We start from the raw sequence: 12,697 nt of genomic DNA, 5'->3' as shown, positions 1-12,697 counted from the left end.
CTCCGTTCAGAGTTTTTTCCACATGACCTCTAAACAAAGCATGAAGAGCTGTAGGGCTCTGGGCTGAAAGATCTTGGGTCGTTCTCGCTGCAGTCGTGACTAGTTGCTCAAACTCAATTATAGAAAACCTTTTTCAAAACTCTGTGTTTAAGGAGGAGAAATAGGAGGTTAAGCACATCATAAAAATACACATTTTCACCTGGTTTGTTTTGGCTCGACGTTTTCAAAGCGAGCCAGTTGGAGAAGAAAACTTTGAATTGGTGTGTGCAGGACAGGGGTTGTTCCTTACTCCATCTCCCTTGGATGTAGTTGCCACCCATGATTTTCTAGTCTCTCTCCCACATTAGGGGTGGAGTATAGAGAGAAAACATGATTTGTGCATGGCTGTCCGGCTTGAGAACATTTTGATTGATGGGCAGCTGAAGAACACAAGCTGATCCTTATTAGAGGCTAAAAGCTGCCAGCTCTCAGGGATGCGTGGGTTTGTCCTGCTTGGTAAATGATCAGGTGTTTGACTGTCTGGTAGGAAGGAAGTCCTTATTAATTTTAAGAAGGCCAAGGCTCAGCAACCTCAGGCATGCCTGCTCCCACACACAAACACACACACACACACACACACACACACATTCCCATCCCGCTCTCTCTGTGGTTCATTACTGTACAGGAGGGTGGGTGTACTCTTACATGAAAAGTCCTGATTGGGAACAGATATCTACATCTGTGAAGGTGTTAAAATAAATCTGTGGACATCGCTTCTTGGTTTTTCTCTTCTCCAAAGAGTGTTCTTTTTGTTTCTTTTTTAAAGCCTGTACTTTTTAAGGGGCTGCAAGGTGGCACAGTTAGTTAGATACTTCGATGAGGGCCTCTGTGGAAAGGTTATGAACCACTAATAATAATTAATCTGTTGTAGATAGCTCTTTGAATGATCTTGGTTTGGAGGAATAGAGTTTATTTTTTCTGCCTGGACTGACAAGCTAACAGCTAGTCCAAGACCAAAGTGGATTACTTCTGTTTTAGAGCAACTTAAGTCTTAAAACTGTTGTCAGTTTCATATTACATGGTTATTCATGCAGAAATATTATGATATTCATGGTCCAGGCTGCACAAAAAGTGCTTCAGCTGCTCCTGCAAATAACTGTAAAGTTTTATGTCAATAAAAAAGTTTAGTTAGCCAAAGTTTAGTTGTTTTTTACTTTAGATCTCAATACTGGAATGGTTTTATGCAACGTCATCCATCCCACTTTCTACCTTTAATCTAAACAACTTGGAAGCAGAATTGTGTAGAGTTAGTTTTCTGATTCCCTCAAATAAAAACCTAATAAAAAGATACATCACATTCAGACTGGGCACCTGGTAAATGCCTTTTTACACTGCCTGGCCCCCCAAAAAAGTCGCCACCTGTATTTAACTAAACAAATAGGTACGAGCTGCCTATTGGATAATTACTGCATGGGTGATTATGTTTCAGCTGGCAACAAGTTATTTAACCCCAACTGGTGCAATGAGTTCCTTCTCATTTCTTAAACAACCATGTGGAAAGACACATCCCGTGGTCGTGGAGAAGATGTCAGCCTGTTTGAGAAGGGTCAAATCATTGGCACGCATCAAGCAGAGAAAACATCTACGGAGATAGCGGAAACTACTAAGATTGGGTTAAGAACTGTCCAACGCATTATTAAAAACTGGAAGGTTAGTGGGGACCCATCGTCTTCGAGGAAGAAATGTGGCTGGAAAAAAAATCCTGAATGATTGTGATCGGTGATCACTTAAACGTTTGGTGAAAACGAAATCAAAGAAAAACAACAGTAGAACTCCAGGCTACATTTAATAGTGAAAGTAAGAGCATTTCCACACGCACAATGCAAAGGGAACTCAAGGGGTTGGAACTGAACAGCTGTGTAGCCTTAAGAAAACCACTAATCAGTGAGGCTAACCAGAAAAAAAAAATGCTTCAATTTGCTAGGGAGCAGAAAGATTGGACTTTGAGCAATGGAAGACGGTCATGTGGCCTGATGAGTCCAGATTTACCCTGTTCCAGAGTGATAGGCGCATCAGGGTAAGAAGAGATGCAGGTGAAGTGTTGCCCCCATCATGCTTAGTGCCTACTGTACAAGCCTGTGGAGGCAGTGCTATGATCTAAGGTTGCTGCAGTTGGTCAGGTCTAGGTTCAGCAACAGTATGAGCTCAAATAATGAGGTCAGCTGAATATACTGAATGACCAGGTTATTCCATCAATGGATTTTTATTCCCTGATGGCACGGGCGTATTCCACGGTGACAAGGCCAGAATTCATCGGGCTCGAATTGTGAAAGAGTAGTTCAGGGAGCATGAGACCTTGTGACATTGCAGAAGCTTATCGAAACAATGCCACAGTGAGTGTGTGCCATAATCAATGCTAAAGGCGGCCCAACAAAATATTAGAGTGTGTAACCTTTTACCTTAGTTGTGACTTTTTTTCGATCAGGCAGTGTATTTATATATATACAAGATTACAGAACTTTTAATGTAGAATCAAATTGTAAAAAAGAACCAAACAACAGTAACAGACAGATCAGAGTTTTCTGTTCGTCTTTTATAATGATATTACACGCAGTTTGTGCTTGTAAACCTTTCTGCAAAAAGGAAGTATGGAGAAACACCTAGGACAAGCTCTTCCCTTCATGTTCAGAAGTCACCTGAAAATAAAGTGTAAATCAGAGCAGCTTTAAGATCTCCATCTTTAAACCTAAAAGGCAGCTGGAATATGGAAATCCCCCCCTTCCAGCGACCCGTGAGGCGAACATATCACACCTACACAGCCACTTCACTCCCACCATTAACACCAGACTTTAAGCAGCTACAACAGCTCTTTCCCCCTGTAATCCATCTGCGCCACAAAGCTCAGCGCTCCCCGGGGGCAGAGGAACATAAACATGTTCAGATTGCCTCAGTGTTTCCAACGCCGCCCATGTAGGCCGTTCCCCATCCGAGAGGAAGAGGATCCAGGTCTGAATCAGTGCGGCTTTATTTACAACTCCTGCAAAACAAACTTTAAAAGGGATAATTCCTTTCTGCTTACGCTGCGGAGAGGCAGTGAAAGCCCGGCCTTATGTTACAAAGTCGTGAGACCGTCGGCTGCACAAAACAAACAGTTGTGAGCTCTGACTTCCTTCCTCGCTTCACAAGGGGACGCAGCTCGGAGAAATATGTTGGCCCTTGTGAGCAAATCCGCTTCATGGGTTTAGACTGTTGGAAAAACCGCAGCGGGACAGAAAACAAGCTGCCTGGCCGGAGCCCATGTTTGACTTGCACTTGGTGTTGATTTATCTCCTGCCCAGAGTGTGTAATTGAATGTCTAATGGACTCACTGTTCATTAGTAAATTTACACTTCTGTACGTTAACAACATTGAGGCCAAGGACGTGTTCTAATAAAAGAGAAAGCTTGCTCTATTTTGGACTTTCTGATCAGAGGGCGGGTAACACCCACAACAAATTAAAGATTTATAATAGTTAGTATAAAGATTGTGTCACCTTTATGTGACCAATCCATAAATATGATTCACTGACCTGTGTTTGTGTTTTTGGTTGTTCCGTCTGAATTTGATAAAATACAATATTTGAACCTTTTTCTCAATTATCCACTGAAGAGTTGAACATGTAAGCAGTGTCTTACCCCTTTTTGTTATTTAATAATGCCGCTCATGTTTACTGTGTCTGAATACTTTAACCACTTAAAATACAAGGTTTTTATACTTTTCCCAAAGCCAAATACAAGCACTTTTAAAGTACTTTTAAGGAGGTTTGTAATGTATATGTGTGTGTGTGTATGTGTGTGTGTGTGTGTGTATGGAGTTCATATATACACATAAAAGTAAATGTGGCTGCACCTTAAACAACCAAAAATATATGAAAGTAACATTCCTGGAAGAAATGTATAATGCTCACCGTCTTCCACATCAAAGTTTTAAACAAAAATTTCTCACAATCTGTTAGAGCTCAGATTATGCATTGGGATGACTCTCAGCTACTACCTCGCCAGATTTTAGCTCGATATCTGTAAAATATACTGAGTTTGAACCATTTTTGTGTTTGCTAAGGTTGACTTGCTGTAGCAACCATGTTGAATTGGGTTGACTCAAAAAGTTAATGAGTTGCAGATGTACATCCAATTATTACTTTCTAAGAGTTTCATTAGAATCTGTCCAGTGGTAGATGAGATATTTTGCTAACAGACACACACACACACACACACACACACACACACACACACACAGAAGCAATTACATGATCACCTGCAAGATGGGCAGAAATTAAAACACGCAACTGTCAGTATAGAAACATCACTGTTCATCACATTTGTATATTTACCATTGTTTTATTGAAAATTCTTAAATAAAATACAGATACAGGAAGTGAGCACGCTGCTCAAACGAATCAACAAATCTGTTCAGTGTAGGATTTGTTGTCGTGACAACAAAGTGGCTCCCTATGAACTGAGCTTGTCTGCAGCAATTTTGCAGCTGAAATTATATTTATTTAATATATTTTTGAAGAACCAAAACAGAACAAATAAAAACGAACAAAGTAGTGCATAAATAGGTCATTAAATTAATTAGTAATCAGTAAATTGTGGAATAAATTTTCTGTCTCTGATAATCTCCCTCTTAGTTGGTATCCCTGTTTATTTAAGTTTATTCTTATTTATTGGTTCTTTTTCATATTGTTATGTTTTCCTTCCTATTTAACCTTGTCTTTATTTCCCTTCACCTTTCCTCTCTACTTATTCCTTTAAAATGATTTATCTAAGACTGATTATGACCTACTTATGGCGACAGGGAGTCGATGTTTGAACGGTTAGAAACGGGAAAGTTTCATCGATAGATTCCAAACAATCCGAGGCGCGTTGCCATCTTAGCTTGGAATATGGAAAACAAGCATTGCGTTGGCATTCGTTCTTTCCATGTTTTGAAACGATGACGTATTCCTGTACTCCCCCGGTGTCTGCAACACTCCTTGTGTTTGCATGTTTCTAATTCTCATCCATCATTTTTAGTTATAATTATGATGCAATCGCAGCTTTTGTAGCTCTCATCTTCTCCGAGTGAATCCAAACCATCAAACACTTTGACTAACTCTGTGATGAAATGTCAGCATGTTATGACAATGTCAAGTTTTCTGAAGGGCTCTGTTTGGGTTTTCCTCGGATTTATGCAAATATACGTTTGTACATTGTTAGCGCAGGTTTGCAACAACTTCCTCCCTCTGTAAAGGGAGGCTCAGACTCGGGTCTTAGAAACACCTGGGTGACTTGTTGCGAACCTGCACGAACAATGTTCAGATGAATATTTGCATAAGCCACAGGAAACCAAAACAAAAGCCTCCAGACAAAAACCCCCCAAAAAACTGACATTGTCATAACATGTTGAAATGTCATAACAAAATCCCAAAGATATAAAGATAAACCAGTGATCTTTGTTCTGAGGCAGTAACACAAATAAAACCGTAACAATCAAGACAAAGAAATGTGAAAGAAATAGTGCACAATTAATAAAATCTAACAATTAATTGTAAAACTTATACAGAAACACTAAATAAAGGTCTATAATAATAATCAAAATGTGAAAACAAAAGAATAATAAATGAAGTAAGTTAAAATTGAAGAGTGACACAAAATCAACAACTACAGTTAGAAATAAATAAAGGTCATCAATTTCTGCTGCAAATTATAGAGCGAATAGATCTAAAACTGTTCAGTGTTGGTGCATCTGGGCTGATAAACACACTAAAGGTTTTTCTTTCCTCTGCTCCTGTAAGCTCACCAGCCGTTTTCTTCACAATTGTTGTCAATAAGTTGAAGGAATAGTTTGAATGATCAAAAGTAGTGTTCTGTGGAGAAGTTATATACTGTCAACATCTTACCTGCTGTAGATAGCTCTTTGAATGGCCCCAGTCTGGAGAAATCAGGATAAGTTCTGACTGGAAAGCCGAGCTAATGACTAATCCAAAAGGACTAAAGTGGATTGCTGCTGTGCTAAAACAGCTCCAACATTTTGTAGAGGTTTATGCAAATGCTGCTTTATAAACCTCAGACCAGTGGTTCCCAAACTTTTCAGCTTTTGACGTACAAAATAAAAGTGGAAGAGACTTGTGACCCCAACTATTGCTGGTTAAGTTACACAAACACAACTAATAAGACAAGGAGCATCATGAAGTCATATATTATTTTATCCATTTATCCATCCATGACCACTGTTTTTTTTTCTTTATAACAATTGACGGTAAATATGCCATTGACAATGATTACATTAATTTGAGTCCTGTAGACTGTCTCCAAACCCCACACTTGGTGGTTCATGATCCACATTAGGGTCCCAACCCCAGCTTTGTAAACCGTGGCTGTAGCCTGCTGTCATTTTGACTTTACACAATAATTGCCATGGTAGACGGTTCAGGTCCTCAGTAAGTTACCAGTAATGGTCCAGGTGAAACACAGAATCATCAGCAGACCTGGTCGGTTTGCTTCTCAGCTGACTGTAAACCACGTTTATTCCCGTGTCGGACATCGAACTGAGATCAGATCATTTAGGATGAACAATAATGCCAGGTCTGAACAGCGTCTAAGATTTATGTGATTCCAATGATGCAAAACATGTAGATATTACATCGATAAGCTTCTCCATTTAAATTAATTGGCAGCTTTGTCTAATTTTAACATTGCGTTTGCAAAAAATCATAAAAAGGGTGGAAATACAGAATGTTTGTGGGAACTTTTCCATGAAGTCACATCAGGTCAGTACAGAGCGATGCTCTCAGGAGAATGTTATCTTTCTTTTTTAATTTGTTTGCACTTGAATAATTATATATTTCTGTATGACGTGACTTCATTTTATTCTCTAGTTAGCATTGACATCCTCTTATAGTCTAAAAGTTTTGAGCTGTATTCGGTGCTCTCAGTCTCTCTCAGACAAGCAGAAAATGGCGAGGTAAAGGCTGAGGTCTGGAAACGCGGTGCCGGTCCCTGTGCCCTGGTGAGAACGAAGCGGGTGGCCCCCGCTCGGCACAGGATAAAGCTGTCCAGAAGCTGCCTTCAGCATCCGCGTCTGTCTGCCAAGCGCTGCGAGCGTGTCCCAGGGCAGGCGGGGAGGACAAGGCGGCTCAACAAGGCCTCTGCATTGAGCACAGTCCATTTAAAATAACCTATGGATAAATAAATACAAGACCAAAGTTCACTGTGCAGTAATTGGCCAGGAAACCAACAGAGACAAGCTCATTTACTGTAAATGGATCAGCTTTGAGTCTGAGAAGTGCACTTGGCTAACACTGCGCTCTTTAGAACGATTTGGAAATTTCAAGCGAGGCTTTTATTTTTTTCTTACATTGAAATATTCAAACTGAAATGTCTTGTGCTTTCATTAGCATAACAAAGCTGTACCTGTATGTAATAGCAAATAAACAAAACAGAAAGTGAAATATGGAAACATGCTGACAGAGGATTTAGAATACAACCTCAGTTCAGACAAATCTGGGACGTTGTGTAAAATGTGACTAAAAACAGAATGCAATGATTTGTAAACCACAACAGAATACAACAGAACATAGTAAACATATCAATTGTTTAAACTAAATAGAATCTTTTTAAATGAGGTAATTTTGAATTTGAAGACAGCAAGTCAGTGAGAAAACTGGGTGTAAAATAAATGCTTTAGAGAGGCTGAATCTATCAAAAGTAAAGATGGGCAGAGGTTTATCGCGCTGCAAAAAACTGCATCTAAAAATAGTGGAACAATTTCAGAATAATGTTCCTTAACAGAAAATTGGGAAGACTGAATATTCTATCATCTACAGTTCATAATATCAAATGATTTCAAGAATTTGGAGAACTCTGAACTCAAATGACAAAAGAATGAAAGTCAGTCTTGGATGTCTGTAATCTTTGGGACGTCAGGCAGCTCTGCAATTAAAACAGGTCTGATTCTGTTCTGGACATCACTGCATGGACTCAGGATCACTTCCATAAATCATTGTCTGTAAACACAGTTCACTGTGTGATCTACAAAAGCTGCTTAAAGCTCTATCAGGCAAAGAAGAAGACAGACATGAACACCATCCAGAAACAACTCCGTCTTCTCAGGACCAAAGTCCATTTAAAATGAACTGAGACAAAGTGAAAAACTGTTTTTGGTCAAATAAATCAACATTTTAAATTAAATGGATGCCACGTTCTCCGGACTAAAGAGGGAAGGGGGCATATGGCTTGTCATCAGCTCACAGTTTAGGAGCCTGCCTCTCTGATGGTATGGGGCTGCATTAGTGCCTCTGATGAGCAGCTTCCACGTCTGGAAAGGCACCATCAATGCAGAACAGTATATACAGGTTTCCCGTCCAGCAAAACATCCAGCAAAGAGCCAGGATTGTTGAACAGCCAGAATCCTCCATCAGATAAGATTGGGACAACATTCCCTCCAAAACCTCCAGCAGCTGCTCCCCTCGGTTCACAGATGTTTACAGACTGTTGTTAAAATAAGAGGGGACCCTTCACAGTGAGAAACAAGGACCTATTCAAACTGTTAGAGATGTGTTTCTACCATCAAATTGAAAGTTTCCTTATTTTTATTTATTTATTTTTTCAAAAAGTGTTACTTTTTTTAGTTCAAACATTTCATATGTTTACTATGTTCCACTGTGAATAAAATAGGGGTTTGTGAGAGTTATTTAAAATTTTGAAACTTTACACAATGTCCCAGTGTTTTTTTTTTTTTTTTCAGAATTAGGGTTATAAATTAACATGCAGAGAAACAAAAAGAAGCGTGACCCAATCTGGCTTTTTCAGGGTCTGGATGTGAACTTTTGATACTTTTTGACAAAATACAGAGCCATGAACACATCATCTCTTTCTTACCCAAACACACACACAACCACACACAACCATTCACACACATATAGTGGTTAGTTTGGCCAAACTTGTTGACCCACTGGCTTAGCTGTGGTTGCACGCTGGACGCAAAGCACTCATTAACGATTTGAGCCCGCTCTTCACTTGTGCAAACAAACAGACTCAGCCATCATTACCGTAACACTGGTGCGTGTGGTCTCCTCAGTCAGACCTCTTTTGATTTGTCACTCTTTGCAGAGCCAGAGGCGATGTAAAACGGCACAATATGTCAAGTGAGTAAAGGGACATGGAGCGAGCCAACTTGTGGCATGTTACAAAGTGGCTTAAACACATTTTTTTCCCCCCAACAGCCTCAAATATTGCACAGCAGTTGCAGCATTGGTGCAGGAATCTGTTCCACAGTCGGCCCCCGAAGCCACAGAAACATAAAAGACCACAGTGGGGTTTTATGTCGCGTGTAAAATGCCATCATAACTGCCCTCTCAACCAGCTCCACTTTCTGCCCTGAGACAGAGCTATCTTTACATGGACGAGTCTGACTGTGAGCATTAACGTGTGTGTTGTTTGGCAGCTGGGAACAAGTTTATGGTAATGGTTTGGGTGATAGGTCAGGGGCGTGAGGGTGGTGGTGACTGTTGATGGCTGTGAGGGGTTTCAGGCAGCATCCAGCTGGCCTGGGAGCTGCCTCTGAGGTCAGAAATGTGTGTGTGTCCGTGTGTGTGTAGGGGTAGGTGGATGGAGGTTTCAGACATTGGGCAGCTTGTGGTTTGAGTTTGCGGGACAAGTGTGGGCTAAGATCTCCACCCCCCCCCTTCCCTCTCCACAGAGTCTGTAGCAGAGAGTCAGGCACCCCCAACGTGAACAGCTGCCAAGAGAGAAATGCTAATGTGGTGGGCACCTCACGAGGCTGCAGGTCTAAGACTGATGCTGTGGACTTGTTATTCTGCTTTCTGAATCACTCCAAATGACTGCTAGCCCATGATCAAAGGCACGTTTTAATCACGCGCTGAACAACATTCCCCAGAAACGAAACGGAGCTGGGCAACCCTTAAAGGAATGCAAGTCGCCCGCCGCTTTTCACGGCTGAGTTTAAGTTCACAAAGTTTATCTGATAGTGCCTGGAGTTTGAGTTGTGAATGACTGTCGGCGACTCCAGCGGCAAATTTTAGTTCAGTATCTGTAAAAATTCACAGATGTGTAGCTGTTTTTGTGTAAGGTATGGTCAGTTTGCTGTGGCAGCCATCTTGAGTTGGATTTAACCCAAAAGGTAATCAATTGTAAACCTAATGATTACTTTCTGAAAGTTTCAATGAAATCTGTTCAGTCGTTCTTGAGATATTTTGCTAACAAACCGACGGAGATGATTCCAACACTTAACATTAAAGTTTCAAACACAGATCAGTTAGACCTCAGAGTATAAGTTAGGGATCAATCTCAGCTACTACCACACCCAATTTTAACTCATCAGCTGTAAAATTGACCAAGATATAGTCACGCTTTATTGTGGCAGCCATCTTGAATCAAGTTGACTCCAAAAGTTAGTCAGTCGCAGATGCCAACCCAATGATTATTCTCTGAAAGTTTCATTAAAATCCCTCCTGTGAGTCATTAGATATTCTGCTAACAGTACAGACAAACACACATACACGTGGGCGTAGGCAAAAACATTATTGCTCCGTCTTCGTCAGTAACGAGCGAAAAAACCCCCACTGCAGGTCAGATGAGCGCAGAGCGGTGCCAGGCAGGAATCGTTTCATCTTAGAAATACATTTTACAGGCAAAATATCCAACGGCAGGTATTTCCTGTCTGAAAAATAATGATTTAATGCACCTATGCACTAGACCGAGTCTGGACAACACGCTTTTGTCCTGGCAGGACCTCCCCGACTCGGTGTCTCCAAGCGCTTGACATTTATGGTTAACATAAAAACAACATGTAGCTGTAAATATGAAATCAACCCAGAAGCACTACCTGTGGAGGATTATCATATATCAGGCAGCCGAAACAGAAACAGACAAATCTTCCAGCTACTTTCACATCAAATAAACGCGTGACAGAGGAGGCCATGTTTGGGTAACCCTGAGCAGGAATTAGGTAATGTTCAGGATGTATGCCTCTTTAAGTGCTGGAGAGGCGACCCTTCTTTAACACTCTGACTCAACAGCCCATTGTGCATTGTGGGTCGGAACCTGAAGGAAGGAGCTACGTTTACAGCGTCTAAATGCTTTATTTTCCTCTCTGTGATGGCCCACAGACTGCACTGAAACTTGGCGCCAAAGTGTTTGAATTGATGATATGTTTTGTTCAGAGGATGATCAGTATCAGTATCACATATTCTGTAATCAATTAAAGGGTTAGGATTCTCTGAAGGAATGCATATCACCCACCTCCTTTCAAAGTTTAAAGAGTTTTAAACTAAGATTATCTTGTGTTGAAACAATATGCAGCTTCAGCCGTTTTGGTTAAATCTTAAAAATAACGTTATGTGAGGTAAATATACGTTACACTGACTGAGATATTTTGCCAAAACGACACACACGGAGCCATTTAATTGCATTTGTGATTGCGATGGGAACTTTCTAAGTCTGCAACAAAGACTATGTGGGACCTGTAAAAATATTTTGAGTCTAACTGCAGGAGGCTGCGCAAACCGGTCCGCTATCAATCAAAGGAAGACGATGTTTGAAGTTCAGCACTGATTAATTGTGACGTTAATCATTGTTTTCAACTGGCTGCTCATTAATTTGTGAAAAACGCTGCGCTGCTGCCAGGGCTCGGTGTTACTTTCTGTTTGGATTGGTTCGGGTTTTGGGTCTGAACGTCTCCAGCTCCTTCTCTGTGTTGGCCACTGTGTCTGGAAAGAAAGGATTGTAATTAGTGAGGCTCCTAATGACTTATTTCCCTGTCAATTTAAAGGAATTTTAATGTAGGAGTAAGGAAACACTCAGACGGCCTGCACGGTGGGGTGGTGATTCGCACAGTTGCCTCACAGCAAGGAGGAGGTTGATGGTTCAAATCTCTCCTCATTTTTCACCTGGTATTCTGGTTTTCCCCGACGGTTCAAACACACATATGTTTAAGTCGGCTGGCAAAATGAACTTAGGCTCATCGTTTGTCTCATGAGTCTTGGACTTGTGACATGTCCAGGATGGAGTTTCAGTCCAGATTTGCCATGATCAGTGCAGTGACAGTAGTCTGGACCATCTAATTACAGTATTTACCACACGCTGCTATGGAAGGTGGGCGATAATGTAACTGCTTTGTGTGTGTGTGTGTGTGTGTGTGTGTGTGTGCATTGGTTTGTCTGACTGTTAGAAAAGCCTGTTATGAACCACTGAACTGATTTGAATGAACCTCTCAGAGAGTAATCACTGGATGTTCGTCTACAACTTTTGGAGTCAGCCGGATTCAAGATGGCCGCCACAGCTAATCAACATAAGTGAACACAAAAACAGCTCCCCCAATGTCATCCCCAGCACAGACTCTGAGCGCTGACAGTGTTTACTCTAAGAGTTAATGCCAAAGTTTTAAGCAACGATATTGTGCAACATGTTGCTCTCAGAGTGTGTGCTGTGAATGACTCTCAGCTACTACCACACCAAACCTTAGCTCAGTATCTGTAAAAATGACATACTTATGGCCTTTTTTGTTGGCAAAGGTCCAAGTTAATTATTTATAGATGCACATTCAATGGTTGCTTTGTGAGCGTTTCATTAAAATTTGTCCATTGGTTCATGAGATATTTTGCTAACAGAGGAGGCAAACAAGCACTCACACACAGACATGGGCAAAAACATTATTACCCTTTCACCTTTGGCAGCAA

The sequence above is a fragment of the Kryptolebias marmoratus genome, linkage group LG11, assembly GCF_001649575.2.
Source record: "Kryptolebias marmoratus isolate JLee-2015 linkage group LG11, ASM164957v2, whole genome shotgun sequence".
Taxonomy (NCBI): Eukaryota; Metazoa; Chordata; class Actinopteri; order Cyprinodontiformes; family Rivulidae; genus Kryptolebias; species Kryptolebias marmoratus.
Note: the sequence above shows the minus strand (reverse complement) of the source record.